Source organism: Micropterus salmoides, unplaced genomic scaffold (genome assembly GCF_014851395.1).
Source record: "Micropterus salmoides isolate LMB-PRFRI ecotype aquatic unplaced genomic scaffold, ASM1485139v1 Ms_hic_scaffold_4, whole genome shotgun sequence".
NCBI lineage: Eukaryota > Metazoa > Chordata > Actinopteri > Centrarchiformes > Centrarchidae > Micropterus > Micropterus salmoides.
The window spans coordinates 12,332,182-12,351,545 of NW_024043372.1; the positions used below are offsets into that span (position 1 = coordinate 12,332,182).

The 19,364-nt window shown below is 40.4% G+C and overlaps 1 protein-coding gene across 1 annotated transcript in view; it reads left to right on the plus strand.

Moving 5' to 3' along the window:
* The first annotated feature begins 15,182 nt into the window (after positions 1 to 15,182).
* phc2b (polyhomeotic homolog 2b (Drosophila)) overlaps positions 15,183 to 19,364 on the plus strand; it is a 38,848-nt gene continuing 34,666 nt past the window's right edge. The window contains exon 1 of the mRNA XM_038695556.1: positions 15,183 to 15,336. The gene's annotated coding sequence lies outside the window, so the exon portion shown is untranslated. The remainder of the gene's footprint in view (positions 15,337 to 19,364) is intronic.

A 19,364-nucleotide genomic window follows, 5' to 3' on the forward strand; every position in this document is an offset into this window, starting at 1 on the left:
CAATGTGTACATTAACATTACTTTGTCAGGTGTTTCAGCAGGGCAGGTGAGGTGATAATCACTTGAAGATTTTGTGTGAACATTTAATCACCCCTCCAAGAGAACAGGTGAAAGTAACAGATTAGATACCATGTTGTGTCAGTTGTACTTAGAACTGGAGTAGTAATGGAAAATCACTGCTGTTATGAATTTGGATGCTATTTTCATTGTAGTCATACTGTGGGTGGAAGTAAAGACATTTTAACACTGATCAAATTCATTATATATTATCTGCTTTAATTTTTGTTAAAATATCTCTTTTGAATATTGAATATTAGAGGGAAATTATGAGGGGTTTTTTTCTAGTTGTGTTTGCTGGAAAATGAATGAGAAGGAAGGAAAATGATGAGAGTAAGTAAGCCAAGCCAAAAGGCAAAATGGAGGGACGGGCAGCCGCAGCACAAACAGTTGCAAGGGCTATTCATTGGCAGTGAAACACCCTGCAATACACTGGGCCCTTGTTCTTCCACACACATCACTGCACACTAGCTGGTACGCTGTAATTTTGATGGTAAAAATCCTATTGTTTTGATTGGGTGTGAGGGAATTGAAGTAATGAGTGTGTTAAATGTACTTGTCTCTTCTGCCAAGAAGGTGGAGACAATTTAAGCTGTTGTAATGCTGCTATAGTTTTCCACATGGTCTTATGAAAGAATGAGAGAAGGTATGAGGCTACTCAGACAAAGGTACCAGTGAGCAGAAAAAGGACATGAAGGCCAGCAAATCCTTCACAAGATTGTCCAGGGTGCCAGAAATGAGTCTTAATTAATTTTGATATGTCAAGAACAGCAACTGGAAAATCCAATGGGTCATTTCTCTGTTAATCAGTCAGAGAACGTAGGAAGGTAGTTATCCTCCATTTCCTGCTCCATAGAGGCTTGGCAGTTCCTTTAATTGCTTAACACTACTTGAACAGAAGCGTAAATATTTGTAAAAGTGGTGTAAGCGCACTATGATTAAGTGTCCCAACACAGAGGTCAATGTACAGGATGCCTGAAATCCCCAAACCTTATTTGTGAAGTCTGTCTTATGCAGCAGGGAGGGGATGTCTGCTGGAATCAGACTAAATATCCTTCCTCACAATGGTCATCCCGGAGAACTACACAACAATGAAGATAAAACTGAGTAATTCTTGAACTAATAAGCAAACTTTGATGCTAGAGGCCACTCTATCGTCATTCCCAAGCTTTCATGAAAAAAAAACAGGCATCAAGGCGGTGGTTTAGGCTCTTTGAAGAAAATAATAAAAGCAAACACAACAGGACTGACCCAAGAGGAAGCAACTGCACACCGCCTTTGACTTCAGGAATTTTCATTGTTCCAGGGGAACAATTAACCCCGTTCCTGGATGCTATTTTAAACACCTTTTACCAGCCTGAATGATGACAACTGAGTACAGAATTCTCAGACTTCAGACTCGACTCAACTAAAAACACTGGTTGAACTTAGTTAAACTTAGTTGAACTTTGTTGAAAGTTTTTGAAGTGTTTTTGCATACATGAAAATGTAATTCTTTAAATCTGTTTTGAAAACCAAACAATGGATTTTGTGCACCATGCTCACACTTACATATTATTTTCCAAAAACTACTAGATAATATTCCACTACAGATATAAACTAGAGAAATCAGTCTTTTTTAGTAGTGCTTATGCAGTTAAGTGTGAATGCATGTCTAAGGTGAGCTTACATGAGCTGTATTTATCTTATTTATTTATTTCTCTTGTCTTTGGTTGAGAAGTTTTCTTGCACAGATTTGTGCAAATGTGTGAATGAGTGTAAACCTCGGGTGGGAAAGTCCTTTGTAGACTGATAACATGACAGCACCACCTTGTGGATAGTAATTGCAATAACATAATCATACTCAAAATGTCTGATTTATAAAATGAGAAATAGTGTATTGCTAAATTAAATTTTTAAACTTTCTCTGAATTTGATGTAACAATGTTCACAGCAGTGAAGACTGCAGGATCCTCCCACACACCCATACACACACCAGGTGTGAGCAGAAGTTCCTTACTTAAATTATAAAACCACTGACTGCTCTCAAAGGTTTACTGTGGTGCCATTAAGCAAGGCATTTACATTATGTGTGTCCAGTAGTCAGAGAAGCTTTTTTATGGTGTGGGTATGGATAGGGTAATTTCAAAATGTGATATTGATACCTGCCTAGCATTTCCTGTGTGAATAGAAGTGATAAAGAACACACTATTCACATATTTAGTTTTAGTGGGGCAGTTTTGTGTGTTTCACTTTGGATAGTTCCCACAATTCTTGATTGGGACTCACTAAAATGTCATGATGCCTCACACTTTGAGTGATAGCATAGCATACAAATAAATAAATAAAAAGTTTCCTCTATGTGTGTTTTGCAAATTCTTGTAAGTCTCCTTTTACATGTAGAGAACATATGTTCAGCCAGAAGGTAAACCAGACCAAATATTTACATTTTACACAAAATAGCCTAAAAAACTGTTTTTTCATCCTCAACATATACTTAATGTTCAAGGTGATAACTGTTTAAAGATATATTGTGCACACAATTAGTATACACAAACAAACGTTGCCAGAATAGCAAAGATCTATCAATCAGCTCTGGAGACAAGTCTGTGCATCATAAATAACCTCTCTGTTCACATGTTTCCAAAAAGTTGCATCATAACCAACCAGGCACAAGCAGACAAAATGAGCCATCAGGTGCTAGAATGACTGATGAACAATTGGGTCAAAGATTTCAGTTGTTTGTTTGTTGATGTCAGTTGTTACACACAATTTCCATTACAGTGTGTGTGATCAGAAAAGGGAGGTGAAAAGGATGTAAGTAGTAAGTCTTGAAAATAAAGGTTAAATTTTTAGAGGTGACTAATGTAGTGTTCTCCATTGGTCCTCTTTGAGCAGTTGATTTGTCATACTTAATTATCAGGTCAAAATGTAGCCTAATAGGCTACAGAGAAAGTTACTTGACTGTTAACTGGACTTCTGTACACTCTTTTGACTCTAACCCTGACTTCATCCTAACCACAGTCCAGAATCTAATTGTGATCACATATTAAATTCAAAACCAGACTCAATCTGAGGATATATCTACTGCTAACTCTAGCCGTAAGAGACAAAACTCTTCCCCAGACACTGAACATCTCCTATAAATTGCATGTCAGGCCCTCATAAGTAAAGTAGTGAAAGTGAGTTTGGTTTAACAATGAACTATCTAAATAAAGTGTAACCCTTCCTTGCTAAAGAACTAATGGCATGATCACCACGTTTCAAATGATGAGCCCAGCAGTGCAAGCAGTTTTTTCCTTTTACCTCTAAATACCAGACCCTCTTTCATTTTCCAACTTTTGTTGCATTCATTTGTTTGATTTTGCTTAACAAGGGAAAGTGTACATAACATTTCCTGTGTACAGCTTATTTCAACATACATGAGATACCTGTTACTCAACTCTTTCACTCAGGTCAAGACAATTTTGTAGGTTTGCAAACATGTAAAAATGTTACCAACCTTGTTTCATGGTGGTCTTTCACAGCAGTGGCTTTTCTGTGTAGCAAAAATCCATGTTGTGTAAAAGTGGTTATTGAAATGACTGCTTCCCAGTCGCAGTCATTTCTGTTCACTCACAGAGGTCTTACTGTTCTCTAAAAGGGTTCTCTTCCTTTTCTCCTGTCACCTGATTTATAATGTAATAAAGTTATTATCTGTCTCAGAGAGGAGCTGGCTTCTCATGGGTACCGAAATTAAAGCATGTACTGTAAGAGCTTTAAATTTAAAATAGATGCTAGAATCTTTCAGATGGCTTTTCAATGTGAACTCTAAAAAATTATTGTCAATTTGAATCATTTTTACTGAGCATTAAACTCTTAATAACTCATTCAAAAGATTTGCTGGGTAAGATAGAGCCATGTTAATGTTGAGTGTGGGTTTGCCAGAGCAATGGGGATTGGACCCAAGTGCAGATGAAACAGGCAGACCAGGCAGACTGATGCAGTTCAGTGATTTATTGCAAAAATGAGCTTGCAGGCAGGCAGATACTTTTTAAAGGTACTTTACTTTATTGTCACATACACATATATGTAGCGAAATTCATTCCATGCATTTAACCCACCCCTCAAGGGAGCAGTTGGCAGCCGCTGTGCAGCGCCCAGGGACCAACTCCAGATCTATATAACCTAACATGTTTTTGATGGTTGGGAAACCAGAGCACCCAGAGTAAACTCACACAGACACGGGGAGAACATGCTAACTCCCCACAGAAAGGCTGGGACCTTCTTGATGTGAGGCCACAGTGCTATCCACTGGACACCTACACCATACACAAGCTGGCTGGCAACAAACAGGTAACAGATAAATTTAAGTCCACGTAACAGAAACACAAAAATCAAGCAAGCAGCTAGGAGCATAACAGACGGAAGTGAACTGCTATAAATGGTGTGTGGCTGATTGGGAATGAGTTTCAGGTGAGGTGTGGGCAGAGTATACCAGGTAACTACAGGCCTGATAAGAGAAGTGGGAGCAAGTGTGTAGATGAGTGGGGCAGTCAGGTGATGGGGAAAGGAGCGAAAGTCCAATGGCATCTAGTGATGGCAGGTCTGGGGAGCTGAGGGAAAGAACATGGCCCGAGACACAGGGCAGACTGAGTAATGCATATGCTGGGGATGAGTGTGTGTGGCTGAGGGCGGGGACTGAGGAGCAAACATTTTTCCAAAAAAGATTATTTATATTCACATGACTCACCAGCAGCAGGCTGTACTATTGTTGTGTATACTCACAGAAATCATTTCCTCAAAATTTCCCTGGATCCATCCATCCATTAGCTATACCCAATTATTTTCATTTGAGGGGGGAGAGTTTGTGTGTACACCTGGGGCCTGTACCACGAAGCGAGTTCAACATACCCAGGATATGTTTTCGTTATCTGGCTTAACTAACCCTAACAACCGCTGGGTTTCCCAATCCAGCGGTGAGAGCGTTCACATAAAAGAGGCGGAGTTAGCAGCAGATGACCAATCACTGACATGAATAAGTCCACTGTCAGCAGAGCGTCATATGAACGAGGATTAAACTGTAACACTACAGAAACACGACAGTAGCACGGCTGCATCTGACACATGCAGGGAGACAACAATGTGACAATGTGAATGCCTAAATGAACAGCTGTAGACTATAATGCGTTGATTTGATGTGTTCTTATGAGCTGTATGAAAATATCTGCCTTATTCTTTCAGCTCGGCTGTGTGTTGGCGTTTCCACATGTGCTGAAATAGTGGTTGAAAGACTGAATCACAACATTTAAGCTACTGAAAACACATCTCATTACCTGCGCCCACATCGCAAAAGGTGGGGCAGAAAATGACCAGTCTCTGTAGTAGGCTATACTAACCTAAAATAGGCTAGATAGCCTACGTTCGTGTTAAAATTTAGTATTTCAATATCCCAACCAAACTGATAATAATTCAACCTCACATAAGAAAAATTAAACCCATTTATTTTGGGACTGGGAGCAAATAAATAAAATAGGATATTAAACACATCTCAAAGCAGTAAGTAGGCTCACTGTAAAAACCTGTAGGCAACAATAGCTTAAGGCTTTTAATCAGTCTCTGTAGGATGATGTCGCTTTAGCCTCTAGAGCAGTGGTTCTCAAACTTTTTTGGGCAAGCGCCCCCCTATCCAGTATCCAGGTCCCTTACCGCCCCCCATCAAAAAGGATGTTTGCTATTTTCCCTGAATATTGTTGATTATTTTTTTATTGTTGTTACTATTGTTATTAAAAACAGGCTCTCAGGCTTTCTTTATTGCTTTTAAATATTTCCCTCCTGTAGATGAACTTATTTAATATCATCCCTGCATGATTAAGTCTTCCCTCCTCTTTTGTGTCTGTTATGGGGAAGTAACCTATTTAAATGTGTTTCCCACAGAAGTAACTGTATACAGCGTGTTAGCCTCGAAAACCCAGCTCTAACATTAACTTAGCTCTCCTTGTTAGCGAGACTCCTTATATCCTTGCTAATAACTTTTTAAGCTGGGTCTCTGACATTAACAGTGTTGTGTTGGACTGATTTGTGCAGCTGTATTCATGAGGGAGAGAGAGCGAGAGGGATGAGCGAGTGGATGTGCTGCGCGAATACACGCTGCCTGCAGCTCTGCAATCAAATACGATTTTAAATGGGCCTAGTAAAAAAAATGTGGCGGTCAGCATTGATATTGTGGCGGGCCGCCACAAATAAATGAACATATGGGAAACACTGTAACTTAGCCTATCTGTTCATGTTCAAAACTTTCTGCACATTCAGAATATCTCCCATGTATCTGTGTTCTCTGACATGTACAGAAAAAAAAGGCGTAATGGGAGACTAACGTCATTAGCCTATTTAAAGAGAATTCATAATATTTTACTACATGCCCTATACTGCATTATATTACTGATTCGCTGATGGTTGGTTGGTTCCCCTCGACTGTCTGACAGATATTGAACTATACTAAAGGATATAGAACTGGATGAGACGAGGAGATGCTCATGCCGGGGGAAAACGAAACTAACCGACAACACCTGTAATCAGGCAGAAATCTCACAAATAATTTCACGTTAACTTCAGCACCTCTGATAAAGTGCCGCTTACAATCCCAACAGAGTCAGGGCTTCAGTTTTTAACCTTACATTTTTATAGCCTACTGAAATTCCTGTATATGTGCGTCGCAGCAAAGTTGCTTTCAGGGGAAAACCGACAGCCGATATCCCTCTTGTAAATGTGTAACCACTGCGATAACAAGATGTTCACGGTGTATTCCTCAGAGAAATAAACTTTTCCACGGTAATACCAAGAAAGAGAGCGTCAGTTTTTCAGAGTTTACACAGTTGACAACTTTACAGATGATACTCAAGACTTCCCACAGGAAGCTGCATCACAAGAAAAAAATACACCATCTCGTCCAGTCGCAGTGGACTAAACTGGAAGGTTTTAATTTTGCAGACCACAGTTTTTTGCAAGTAGTTTAAAGTTTGACCTTGTATTGTTGTGAATCTTTGGTGTAAACTCACCTTGGACTTTCCAACTAACAAACGCCTCCCAAAAGCAGTTCAGCGTCCCCCTTTCCAAAATATTGCTTCCAGCGCCCCCCATCGTCCTCGGAACGCCCCCTGGGTGGCGGGAACACCCCCGTTGAAAAACACTACTCTAGAGTTTCTCCCATGGTTTCTCCACATCACCGCAGCAAACATAAAGCAGCCTGTAGGCTAAAACAGTCTGTGGGATTTCCTACAGATGCTGATGTCATTTTCCAATAGAGCTGATTGGTCATGTAGGCGGCGTTTTCAGAGAGTTGATCTCTTATCTGGAACATAACCTGCTCCGGAGCAGGTTAGCTGTTACCATGGCGATCTACCAGAGATGGGGACTCGAGTTAGAGACTCGGACTCGAGTACGACTACTGGGAGGTTAACTCTGACTGTCGTTCGTTATGAAAAGATGAACAAGCGTTTGTTTACTTGCCAAACTTGTGGTGGTCGATTAACGTAATCATCATGTTAATTATTGCCGTTGGCTGGAAAGAGGTTACAGGTTTATTGTAGCCTAACCTTACAGTTTTATTTAGTTATAGCCTAACATTACACATGGTTTGAGAGTCTGCAAGGTGTGTTGACTTAGAGTAGTTTATAAGCTGTTATTGATTGCATTGCACATTATAGTTGTGCTCTGTAAGTTAAAAACAGGTTGCAGCTTTATTGTTGACCATGTAACTTTACAGTATTATTTAGTTAACTTTACACTGGGTTTGAAACTCAACAGGGTTTGTTGACTTAAAGTAGTTTATAAGCTGTCATTAATTGTAGAGGCATTGTACATTAGGCTACATGGTTGTGCTCTGTAAGTTAAAAACAGACAGATTTATTGTTGATTATGCAACGTCACAGTTTTATTGACTTACAGTATTTAATAAGCTGTCAATAATTGCATTGCACATTACATGGTTGTGCTCTGTAAATGAAAAACAGGTTAACAGTATTCCTTATAGCTATGAAATTTTATTAGCAACCTGGATTGAACGCAGCAGGTGATACAACATTCGTAATAACCACGAGAGACTTGAGACTTGACTTGGACTCTTGCTCAGAGACTTGAGACTTGTGAGACTTGTGAACATCTCTGCGATCTACCCTGGTAAGAAGTGAACCACCTTCGTGGTACTGAAAACCCAGGGTTAATCCCGAAGTTACCTGGATAAACTCAAATCCTGCTTCGTGGTACAGGCCTCTGGACAGGTCGCCAATCAATCACAGAGATGAGTCATTGACAGCAACCTTCCAAGCGTCATCTGCCAGAATCTGGTAGGGTGCTTAAGTATTTTATATAAAGTATAGACATTAAATAACTATGACATTTAAATGATAAATACATTTTAAGAAATTAAGTAAATGAAAAATGATTGAGAGTGCAGAATGGATAATGGTTTGGTTTCAAAAGTTGTCAGAATTGGAAAAATTCTTAGAATCTTATATAAGTTTGGTCCAGCTATGTTGAACATAATACCCTAACTATTAGCTTCTTCATGTTTTGTTTTGACTTGGATGGTTAGCAGACTGTTACCACATGACATGATTCAAAACTTGGGCCCTAAACCACTGAGCGATTTATGCACAAGCACCATTAATTTAAGTTTTAAAAAAAACATCTCTTTGTCTGTGGGTTTGGTTTAAAATGATAAATATTGAAAGGACTGAAAAGCATTTGTGTTTAAAAACTTAAAAACCACCAACCACAAATTCAAAGCTCCATGAGCTTGAATGTATTGTTCCAGCATTGACCACGAAAAATAGCAAGTGTGTTTCACTTAAGTACTAAAATTATTTGTCACGGTTCTTTTCAGGTTTGCACTCTATCTTGTGTTCTGTCAGTCAGTAAGCAGCACTGTGGAAACAGGGACACTTGCTTGGTGGAGAACAAACCACTCCATCCCTGACTTTGTTGAAATGGAGGATCAACCAAGCTGAACGGGAGCCCACATAAATATTCTATTAGTATTCTCATGTATTATCCACACACCCTTACATCTGGCCCATGATATTGTGTAAACATCACTTTGAAGGTATGTTCCAGACCAGCAGAGCAGTGTTTGGATTCAGTGTTACCTCTGCTACAACATTAATATCACACAGTCTGTCTGCCTGGCTGCGAGCCCGTAACATGTCTTTGGGGATTAACAAAGTTACTGGAATAATACTGTGTTCATGCTGATGCTGCGAGCGAGGTATCAAGGGAGCTATGAAAGACCAGATAATTAACTCAAGGCCCAACCAAATAAGTCATATTCTGATAAATTATTCAGTATTTTCATGCACCCCCTCCTCATATTGCAGGCAATACTATGGCGACTCACTGAAACATTAGCAATTATTGTTGTCCATTTTATTACCATGCTCGGTCATTTCCATCTGGATACGCAGTATGGATACAGAGCTTGTACAGTGTGGTCTAGCATAGTTGATGGATTAGTGCAAGACAGAGAAAACTACCACAACTGAAACGGAAAACTGAAAAAGTTTCAACAAAACTACTAAATGAGAGAGACTCATCTTCTATGTGATGGGAAAGAAATGCATTTATATTAAATAAGACTCATGGATTATGTAAATTTCTGACAACTGATTTGTACTTAAAAGCTCAACAAGTGATCTTTTCACCAGATCAAATTGATGCACATTTGTATACATATTACAATGGTATAGGTAGATGTTGTTGAGAATTCAAAATATGGGTCTGTTCTACTGCAAATGGTGCTGTGTATTCAATTTTATCTACATAGCCCAAAATAATAGCTTTATGAGGAAAAACTCCCCCAAAAAGATGTTTAAAGAGGTGGTATTATGCTCATTTTCAGGTTCAAAATCTTATTTAGGGGTTGTACCAGAACAAGTTTACAGGGTTTCATTTTCTAAAAACACCATAATTTTCTCATACTGCACATTGCTGCAGCTCCTCTTTTCACCCTGTGTGTTGTACACTCCGCTCTTGAGCTACAGAGTGATGCAACTTACTTGTACAAAATCTTTGTTGGGAGTTGCACATGTGCAGTTCCCAGGTAAGGACTACTAGCCAATCAGAAGCAGAGAAGGGCGGGTCGTAAGAAACAAGATAGTGTGAACCAAATCAAAGCCGCTTCAGACTGCGACCTTAACCTAGCAGATGGTATAACTTATTACCAGTCCACATCTTACCATAAGGACTAAACGTTGAACTGTTGCCGGTGTTCTGATGATCTATGCTGCCTTGCCGAAAAATGCTACCATAGCGTAAATCGATAGACTCGACTCTACTCGGCCCTGCTCCGTTTTCCGTTGCAGGTAGTACCCAGAGATAGTACGTAGTGTTGTGTCGTTCAAAGAATGGTTTGTTCATTTGACCTAATCTTGTATGTGATTCAGGAGGAACGGGTGTCTCAGTCTTGTCTCTGTGAGTAATTTGTTCATTTACACGCATGCCTGAATAGTCTTGGATTCTTACGTTCACTCGTTACACAGCAGCTGCATGGTCTCCGTCAGCACAGGAAACAGAATTGATTAGTTCATGACTCTTGAACTGTGGTTCTCTGGGTTTGAGTCGTTCATTTGTCACGTGACAGCTCGCAACTGTGGAGCAGGAATGAACTAATCGTTCAGTGCTCACATGGGTCCTCCTCGGAGTCTGTCTTCACTCGGCAGGCTGAGTTACTGCCAGCACCGGGGAATGAGAGGCAAGTCTGTTGTCAGGTAACAGTCACTGGACTGACATATATCTAATATCTATTTTGATAATTTTGTGACATTTAATGAAGCATAACGTTATTAGGGCACAGTTATGTTGTGCTAAGTTATAGTTTTAACACAGCCGCACCGTAACTTTAGTCCTGCTTGTGTTTACAGCCAACAGCTGATGAGAGTTTTTCTGGGTCCACTTCAGAGACCTGACAGGGATCTACTGGGAGCTGAATTACCACAGAGGTCGTCTCTTCTCCAAAACAAACGGACCGGCTCATTAAAACATTAAAACACAGCCACATAGCAGCGTTAGCCCTGTGGTTTGTTTACAGCTAACAGCTGATCTGGTCCGCCAGAGAACGCAACTTAACTTTTACTTTTTATTTATCGACAGGGCCGTGCTGTTGTTTCACCGCTCCTCACTGATGAACAACCCGCAGTGTTTGAGATTATTATTAAATTTGTTAAATTTTAGTAAGAGTGTGTTTTATTTATCTAGTGTGTCAAGCTTATTACAGGCTTCCCCCGCAGCCACTTGCGGAGCTCCTCAACTCTATTATATTATATATTCAAGCACATTTTTGTTCCGCCATCACTTATCGTGAAACTGTCAATATTCAAAATCTACACAACTGATTTCTCACCTCAAAACTTCTCAGAAGTGGATTTAGTGATGAAATTCCATATGAAAACTGTAAAATATAAAACTTTCTGTTGCTGGCCTCTGTCTGGTGCACACAATGATGATGCAGTGAATAGTGACGATTCTCTCTGACCAATCAGCAGTCTGTCGTATTTTCACGTTACATTTTAGTATCCCTCATCTGGCTTGGAACCTTGACGGAGGTGAGGTGATACGAAAAAAAGTACCTGGAAGCAGGTACAGGTACAACATTTCTACAATTGAAAACCAAACAAAAGCGAATCGAGCCAAAGGGCCTCCACTCAGACTAGCTTAGTTTGAGGGCGTGCCTGACCCCACTAGCCGCTTGGCAAGCTTTATGACGTGTTTTCATTGTGACGTCACAAGTAAAGGGCTGGACTACAAACGACTTGTTTTCAAGTGGTTCAGAGCAGTGCTTTCTGTGGGAGATGGGAACTCCCTTTGGGCTGGACTTTGGGCTTTTTCACTTTGCAAACCTGTTTCATGCACAAAAGATATATAACTCAATAAAGGGGAAAAGCCAAAAAAACAGAATACCACTTCTTTAAAGGATAAAGAGAGGAAAGCTACAGAGCAGGGATCTAAACAGAAGAAACAATAGTGAAATTACAATATGGAGAAGCAGAACCACAATAGATAGATTGTAGACATAATATGGATCCCAAAGGATGTTGAGCAACATCCAGGCCCATTCATCCATTAGTCATATTCATGATTCCTCCAAAAAAAAAAAAAACTTAAATGGAAGTGTTCCTTTGTTTATCCATGAACATCAGGCCTGGATTTCATAATGTAGCAGAATTAGATTAAGAGTCACCATGTTATTAATACCACCTGTGTATTTTCCACATGCCAAGACCTGTTGTGGTGGCAGCCTGGCTGACGGTGAGTGTCCTGTTTGTTTCTCCTTTTTTCCCCCTGCATTCTGTTTTCCCCTGTATTTTGCCTGCCTCCCTGTGTCTACACTGCTCCCCTTGCTTGTGTTCTCCCTCTCTCTCCGCTCCTGAGCACAGCTGAAGATCCACACCTGCACCTCATCAGCAGCCTCGTCTGCCTGCCACACCTGCCAGCAATCACTCCATATCAGCAAGTATATCAACCCCGGTTCTCCACACAATCTCTGCTTGATTGTCATTGCTCCTGACTTGGTGCCACTACTTGACTCAAGCTTTTGCAATGTTCCCTGTTCCCCAGTAATTAACTCTGTCTGTCTGCCTTTCCCCAGGTTCACTCACCTCCGTCCACCGTCAAGTCAGCTGGGCTCGCCTACCTGCCCTCTCCCCTCGAGTGTCTTCCATGGCATCCTCTCGGCTCCCCCTCGTGCCTCGCAGTCAGTCTGCCACCACACTCCTCCACCAACTCCCCCCCGGTCAATTCCCCCGTGCCTCCTCTCTTCCGGTGCCCCCCAACTCCCTCGTCTGAACCTCCTTGGTCCCACCTGCTCCTCGGCCCCCGGTGCCCCTCAGCTGCCTTGCCACAGCCCCCTCTGCCCTACTTACTGCTTGGTCCCCCGTGCCCGTATCCCCCCGGCATTCACCTCTACCTCACCTCCACTCCCTCAACCCCTTTCTTCCCTTAAAACCTTTTTTAGGGAACACGCAACAAAGACCATTCATAAAACCTTCACATACTTTCAATATAGCCTACTGTGAAAGTATGCATGAACACCTTAAATTTTTATGTGCTGACCTCTTTGTTTATAATATTACCAGTCCATTCCAAATTTTCTCAAAGGACCCTCATTAGGGCCCATGTCCACCAAAACGTTTTTTACCAGCTGAAAACGCCACCTGCTCGTCTGAAAACTCCTAGCTGGGAGGGCTAGGGCGCGTTTTGAAGGCACAGTGGGGTTTTATCTTTTTTTTTTTGAGAGGCTGTGGTTGCTATGATACACAATGTCTGTGGAGGTAATGTGGTGCAAGTAGGGTAGGCTACTTAATTTTACTGAATGTAAAAATGTCACCACAAAGTACATAGGCCTGCTTGCTCTGGCCTTTGCTCTGCATGAAGAGAAGGCTGAAACATGAGCACAGACTCTCCGTACGTGGATTCATGAGATTTTGCGGGCGAGTAGGCACATCGCTTCGTTGAAGATCGGATGTGCTCGGTTTGGTGTTTGTCCCACCCCTCCTGCACTGTGATTGGACGGCTGGGTAAAAAGTGACAGTGACGAGCGCAGCGTTTTTCTCTCGGCGCCTCGTCACGCTCCTGGCATTTTTACCAGCTTGGAATAACGCGGCGATCCCATGAATTGAAAAAAGACGCTGGCGTCAGAAAAAAACGCTTTAGTGGACACGGGCCCTGACTGTTTATTGTAAGACACAAGACCAATTGTGTCCCAACTCTCAAGGATCTCCAAGTGAATCCAGAAAAGAAAGGACTCCACTTAAAAATAGAAGTAGCCTACATTAATACATTTTGAACAGCAAAATAAATACAACTAATAATTTTAAATAAAAGTATAAATGAGTATATGATAAGAGCCAGGTCCATTTTACAGATGTGAGAAAAGTTAATAAACTTTTGAGCTAAGATTATTTTGTCACACAAATCATACACCAAAATAATCTAAATTTTGAGGCTGCACAGTACGGAAGAGTAATGCATAGGCTGTACACAGAGAAACTTTTCTCAAATATATCCTGAATTCCAATCTGAATCAGAAACTCCCCTCTTACTGGGAGAAATGCCCAAATGCCAATTAATTGCAGCAAAACTTATCTCCTCATGCAACAACCAGTGGAAACTAATATAGATACAAATCGTTGTTGTTCTTAAAATCGTTTTAAATTTTGTTGATTTTATTCTGATTGTTTTTTATCTTATGTTTTATCATGTGCCTTCTATGTTCTATTTTGTGGATTGGGACCATGTCTTTTAGTGAGTTTCAATTTGAATTCAAACTTGATAGATTTATTGATAAAATGACATTATCACAATATTATTATTAATATGATATATTATTTGTTATTTTAATAATCATTCCTTGGAAAAATACTACCACTTGTTAAAAAGCAAGACATAGGCCTACTTTCAATCTAAGATAGGCTATAGTTTGTTTATATTTTTCAATTTTATTTATATATATATATATATATATATATATATATATATAGTTTATATGTGACTGATATAAAGTTGTAAGTACATTTTTTTTTTTGGTGGGTTTTTAATTATTAAATGCTTGGGCAAGAATCAGAAGCAGTCTACAATTGTATAGCCATTAATGCAGAAGAATTACTGTAGGTTGCAGTCTTAACTCGCATATCGTATTTTTTATATATATATATTATATAATTTTTTTTTTTTTTCTCGGTTCTTCATCGTCTTCTTCCCGTCACTGTTACAGTTAATGTTCTACATACTGCCACCTGCTTTACCGGGGGAACGTAGCAGTTTTTATTTTATTTTATATAAAGGTTAAAAATACAGGAGATTTACGGGAAAATATTTAAAGGGGGCGACACCGGGATAGAATGGTAAATTACGAGATAATCCCGGGAAAAACCGGAGGGTTGACAGGTATGAAGCTTGACAAGAGCACAGAGCAAGGGGTTAAATCCTTTTTGTTACCATGGAGATAAAGACAGCGGTCGCCAGTTGACAGGCGCATGGAACAAGAGACGGGAGAGGGGAACTGTTGATTGACGGCAGAAGAGGCGGGGTCAAATATTATACTCTGTGCTCATTGGCCGGATATGTCACGTTGTCACTTCGGAATGCAAATGAAAAGAGTCGTTTAGGTCCCACCCCTGCTGCTCTTTCGCTGCCGCTGGTCTGCTCCTCTGAGCCTGTCGGTTGGATACAGCGAGCCACCATCCAGAAATGGTGTAGAATATCAGAAAAAAAACAGCGAGGGAAGAGCGGCCAGAAAGAGGAGCGAGGCTACAAGGCTTTACGATAACGGTAAGGCGACGTCTAGTTTGCCTCTTGGCACAGGGTGTCACGGTTGGCACGAGGGTCAGTCACCGTTTGGGTCTGTGTGTGTGTGTGTGTGTGTGTCGGAACGCGTGAGGTTAATCGGTCGCTATAGCTAACGTCGTCTCGGGGCCCCAAAACAGAAGCAGGCAGCAACATTTGTTTCTAGCATGCTTGCTAACGTTGACGTTAGTTCAGCGGCTAAAGTTTAGCCTGCAAAGCCTTCACGTAGTTAAAAAGACACCGCACTAACGGTTACTGTGACGAATAACAAGTAAGTTAGCGCTAACGTTAGCCAATGTTGTCACGGACCATCATGGAGAAAATTAGCTATGAATGAAAATCTGCCTGGGAGCAAAACGTGTAAATTGAATGTTCTGGGCAGCAATAGCATCTTTTCTTTAGCTTTTCCAGTTTTTACGTTGCCTCGGCTAAAGTTAGCCAGGTGCTTTCTTATTAAAGAACTTTGGTTCCATAGGTCATGACCTTTGGCACGGAGGAGGAGTTAGCTAGTCATTTTGACAAGTGCAGAAAATCACTGAGGATAATCCTAATGCTCCACTAGAGATGGAATAGTGTGGCCATGGCCTTCCAGTGACCTGAGTATGGTCAAAGTAATACCACAGTTATATCTAACCCCCAACCACCCTTCAGTGTGACTGTGTTTAGCCAGTGTGTGGTTAGGTGTGTCTCACCTTTTTTTTTTTTAAGAAAGCTGGAACTAGCAAACTGTCACACTTTACTTCTGATTAGATTTACTCCAAAATTATGTACGTCCGGGCTGCTGGTGCAAAGAAAAAAAACGCTCACTGGCCCACACTCAGATGCTGGATCAGTACATTAGAGGCTATTTAAACCAGCAACGAAACAGAAAACACATTGGATTCAGAAAAATATATACAGCTAGAGGCACACTCTCCAGAGATGTTGATTCCCTGGCATTTTTTGTCACATGACTGTTGAGTGCAAGTCACCACAGACCCACATGTCCTTTTATCAACAGGTTATCCTTTTTCTGAATTGATCAACATCCTGTTGCACTAGCTGTGTGTAAGTTCAAACTTAGCCAAGTTGTAACATAAATTGGTGATTTATGCATTACTAAAGTAAAATGAGTTAAAATATAACTCTAGGGAACAAATAAACAACACATGCCCCAGGGTAGGTGTAAAATATAAAATTTGTTGTTTTTCTGCCACACAGCATCATTTTTTATTAATTCCATGTCATTTTGCAACACAGTAATCCAACAGAGATCTAGTTCATTGATATAATTCATGTCTGTCTAGCTTACAGCGATTCTAAGTAGCTCGTACCGGCCAGAAAAAGCCAAATATGTTCAACAATGTTCAAACCTAGAGAAATGCATCCCCCCCCTTTTTTTTTTTTTTTTTAAATAAAGGTAACAGTGCATTTCATTTGGTTGCCTGTCAATGTCGTTGTATTTCCCTTTACCTCCTCTAGTTGCTTTAACGTCTTGGGAAACACGGGTCAGAGGGACGAAGAAAGTCTACGAACGTGACTACATGTAATGTGAATAAAACTTTAATTTATTACCTTGTCCGTAAACATGCTTTCTGCCTGAGTTACATCAGATAGATTTACATTTGCAATGTTGATTGTTAAACAATGAAGAAAACAACTCCCAAGATACCATGGTACTTCATGATGTCATGAAACCATGTGTTTTGTTATTGTTTTGATTTGAGAGACCCCTAGTGGCAGAAATGGCATATGTTTAATGGGCAGAGCCTGTTGTGACTAGGGCTTGGGGATATATCAAATATATCAGATATATTTAAGTGTTTGAGTGATATGGCAGCTGAACATATCATCATGATCAAGTTGTTCTTTGCACATTTTAGTAATTTATTTCTGTATTAAATGCATGTGGCATTGACATGCAGGAGACTCGCTCTCCCTCCCACACAGTCACAGACTCCCCAAACTAATTAACCATTGTTGTCCTGACCAAGTTAACTTCAGTTCAACATACCCAGGAAATCTTTTCATTATCTGGCTTCACTAACCCTAACAATTAAGATCGGGATAAGCGGTCCCACAAAGCTGGTTACCAACTTGGTAAGTCAACCCAGGGTTTCCCAATCCAGCCGTGAGTGTGTTAACATAAAAGAGTTAGCAGCTGAGGACCAATCGCAGACATGAACAGGTCCACTTAAAGCAGAATGGCATATTTTACAAACGAAGAGCAAACTATAACCCTACAAAAATACGACATACCGTAGTTTAAGTAACACAGCTGCAACTGACACATGCCGGGAGACAGAAAACGCAGTCAGTGTAAATGCCTAAATGAACAGGAGTAGTCTATAATAATGCATTGATTTTGATGTGTTCTCATGGCATCTATGAAAATAGTAGCCTTATTCTTTCAGCTCGGCTGTGTGTTTCTACATTAAAAGACTCAGCCACTGAATAGCCTAAGTGGTCGACCCACCTTTTAAGAAATTCTTGTCACTTAAAAAGAGATTAGTTTATTTAACACACTCAAAAGTGTTCCAAACATTGTTCTAAATTAATAAAATGTGCTGAAATTGTGGTTGAAAGACTGAATCTCAACGTTTAGGCTACTGAAAACTCACCTCAATACCTGCGCCCACATAGCAAAAGGTGGGGTGGGACGTGACTAGTCTCTATGATAGCCTATCTTATAGGCTATTTATTTTAGGTTAGTAGCTATGTTTATATTAAAATTAATTTCAATATCCCTACCAAACTGCTCATAATATTCAGCCTCACATAAGAAAAATGAAACCCATTTATTTTAACGGCTGCGACAGGCTGTGTGAAACGGACTGGGTAGCAAATAAAAATTATAAAACACATTTCATAGCAGTAAGTATAGGTTTACTGTAAAAACCCATACAATAGTAGCTTACAAGGCTTTCAGTCAGTCTCTGTAGGATGATATTGCTGTACAAAAGTTTCTCCACATCACCGCAGCTAACATTAAAGCAGGCTATAAAACAGTCTGTGGGATCTCCTACAGATGGAGATGTCATTTTCCAAGAAAGCTGATTGGTCAGGAGGCTGTGCTTTTTATAGAGTTGATCTCTTATCTGGAATATAACCTGATCCAGAGCAGGTTAGCCGTTCAGCATAAGTTACCATGGCGATCTACCCCAGTAAGAAGTGAACCGCTGTTGTTGTACTGAAAACCCAGGGTTTACCCCTAAGTTACCTCAATAAGGTCAAATCCTGCTTCGTGGTACAGGCCCCTGGTCGATCATATGGTGTTTCAGTTTCTGGAGGGCAGATGTGAGACAAACTACTGTCCTCTGCAAAATAAACCACAAAATGATGGCTACTGAAGCAGTACCACAAATCCATCTTTTACCAAAAAAAAAATGAATAACAGTCAGGTCAACAAAGATTTGTGTATGTAGGCAAGGGTTAGTATCATGTCTTTTATTATTTTTATTTTATTCATACAAAAGTATTTGGTGTGGCCTTGTCTAAGTCCCACCCCAGCATGTATCATAACAATTGTTGCCTATGGGTACACACTGTCAAGAGGGTCAGATCATGCCCAGTAATTTGCTTTTTTCAAGAATAAAAAGCAGCAACAGGCCCAATGAGGGTACTGGGGTTGATTGCAGGGGATGCTTGCTTTATGCACTTAAAAGCATGGCAAGCTGTTATTATAGAATAGAGTGACTCTTTTTAAACCCAAGATCACACAGCTCGGGAAAATTAGCCAGAGACAACTATTTGCACATCTAATCTTACAGCTCACACCTGGTCTGATGCATTAAGTGTTATGAAAATTTTGATTTGTTTATTTCACAAGAGGGTGAGGTCCACATGTCTTTGTCATGTTTTGTTTAGACTAGTGCTGCACAAATTCTTTCCTATGAAGGGCCAAAAATTTATCTGGATGGAAAATAAATGTTGATGTTATGTGAAATTCCATCGTCAACCGCTTATCCTGCGTACAGGGTCGCTGGAGCCAATCCCAGCTTACATGGGGCAAAAGGCGGGGTATACCCTGGACA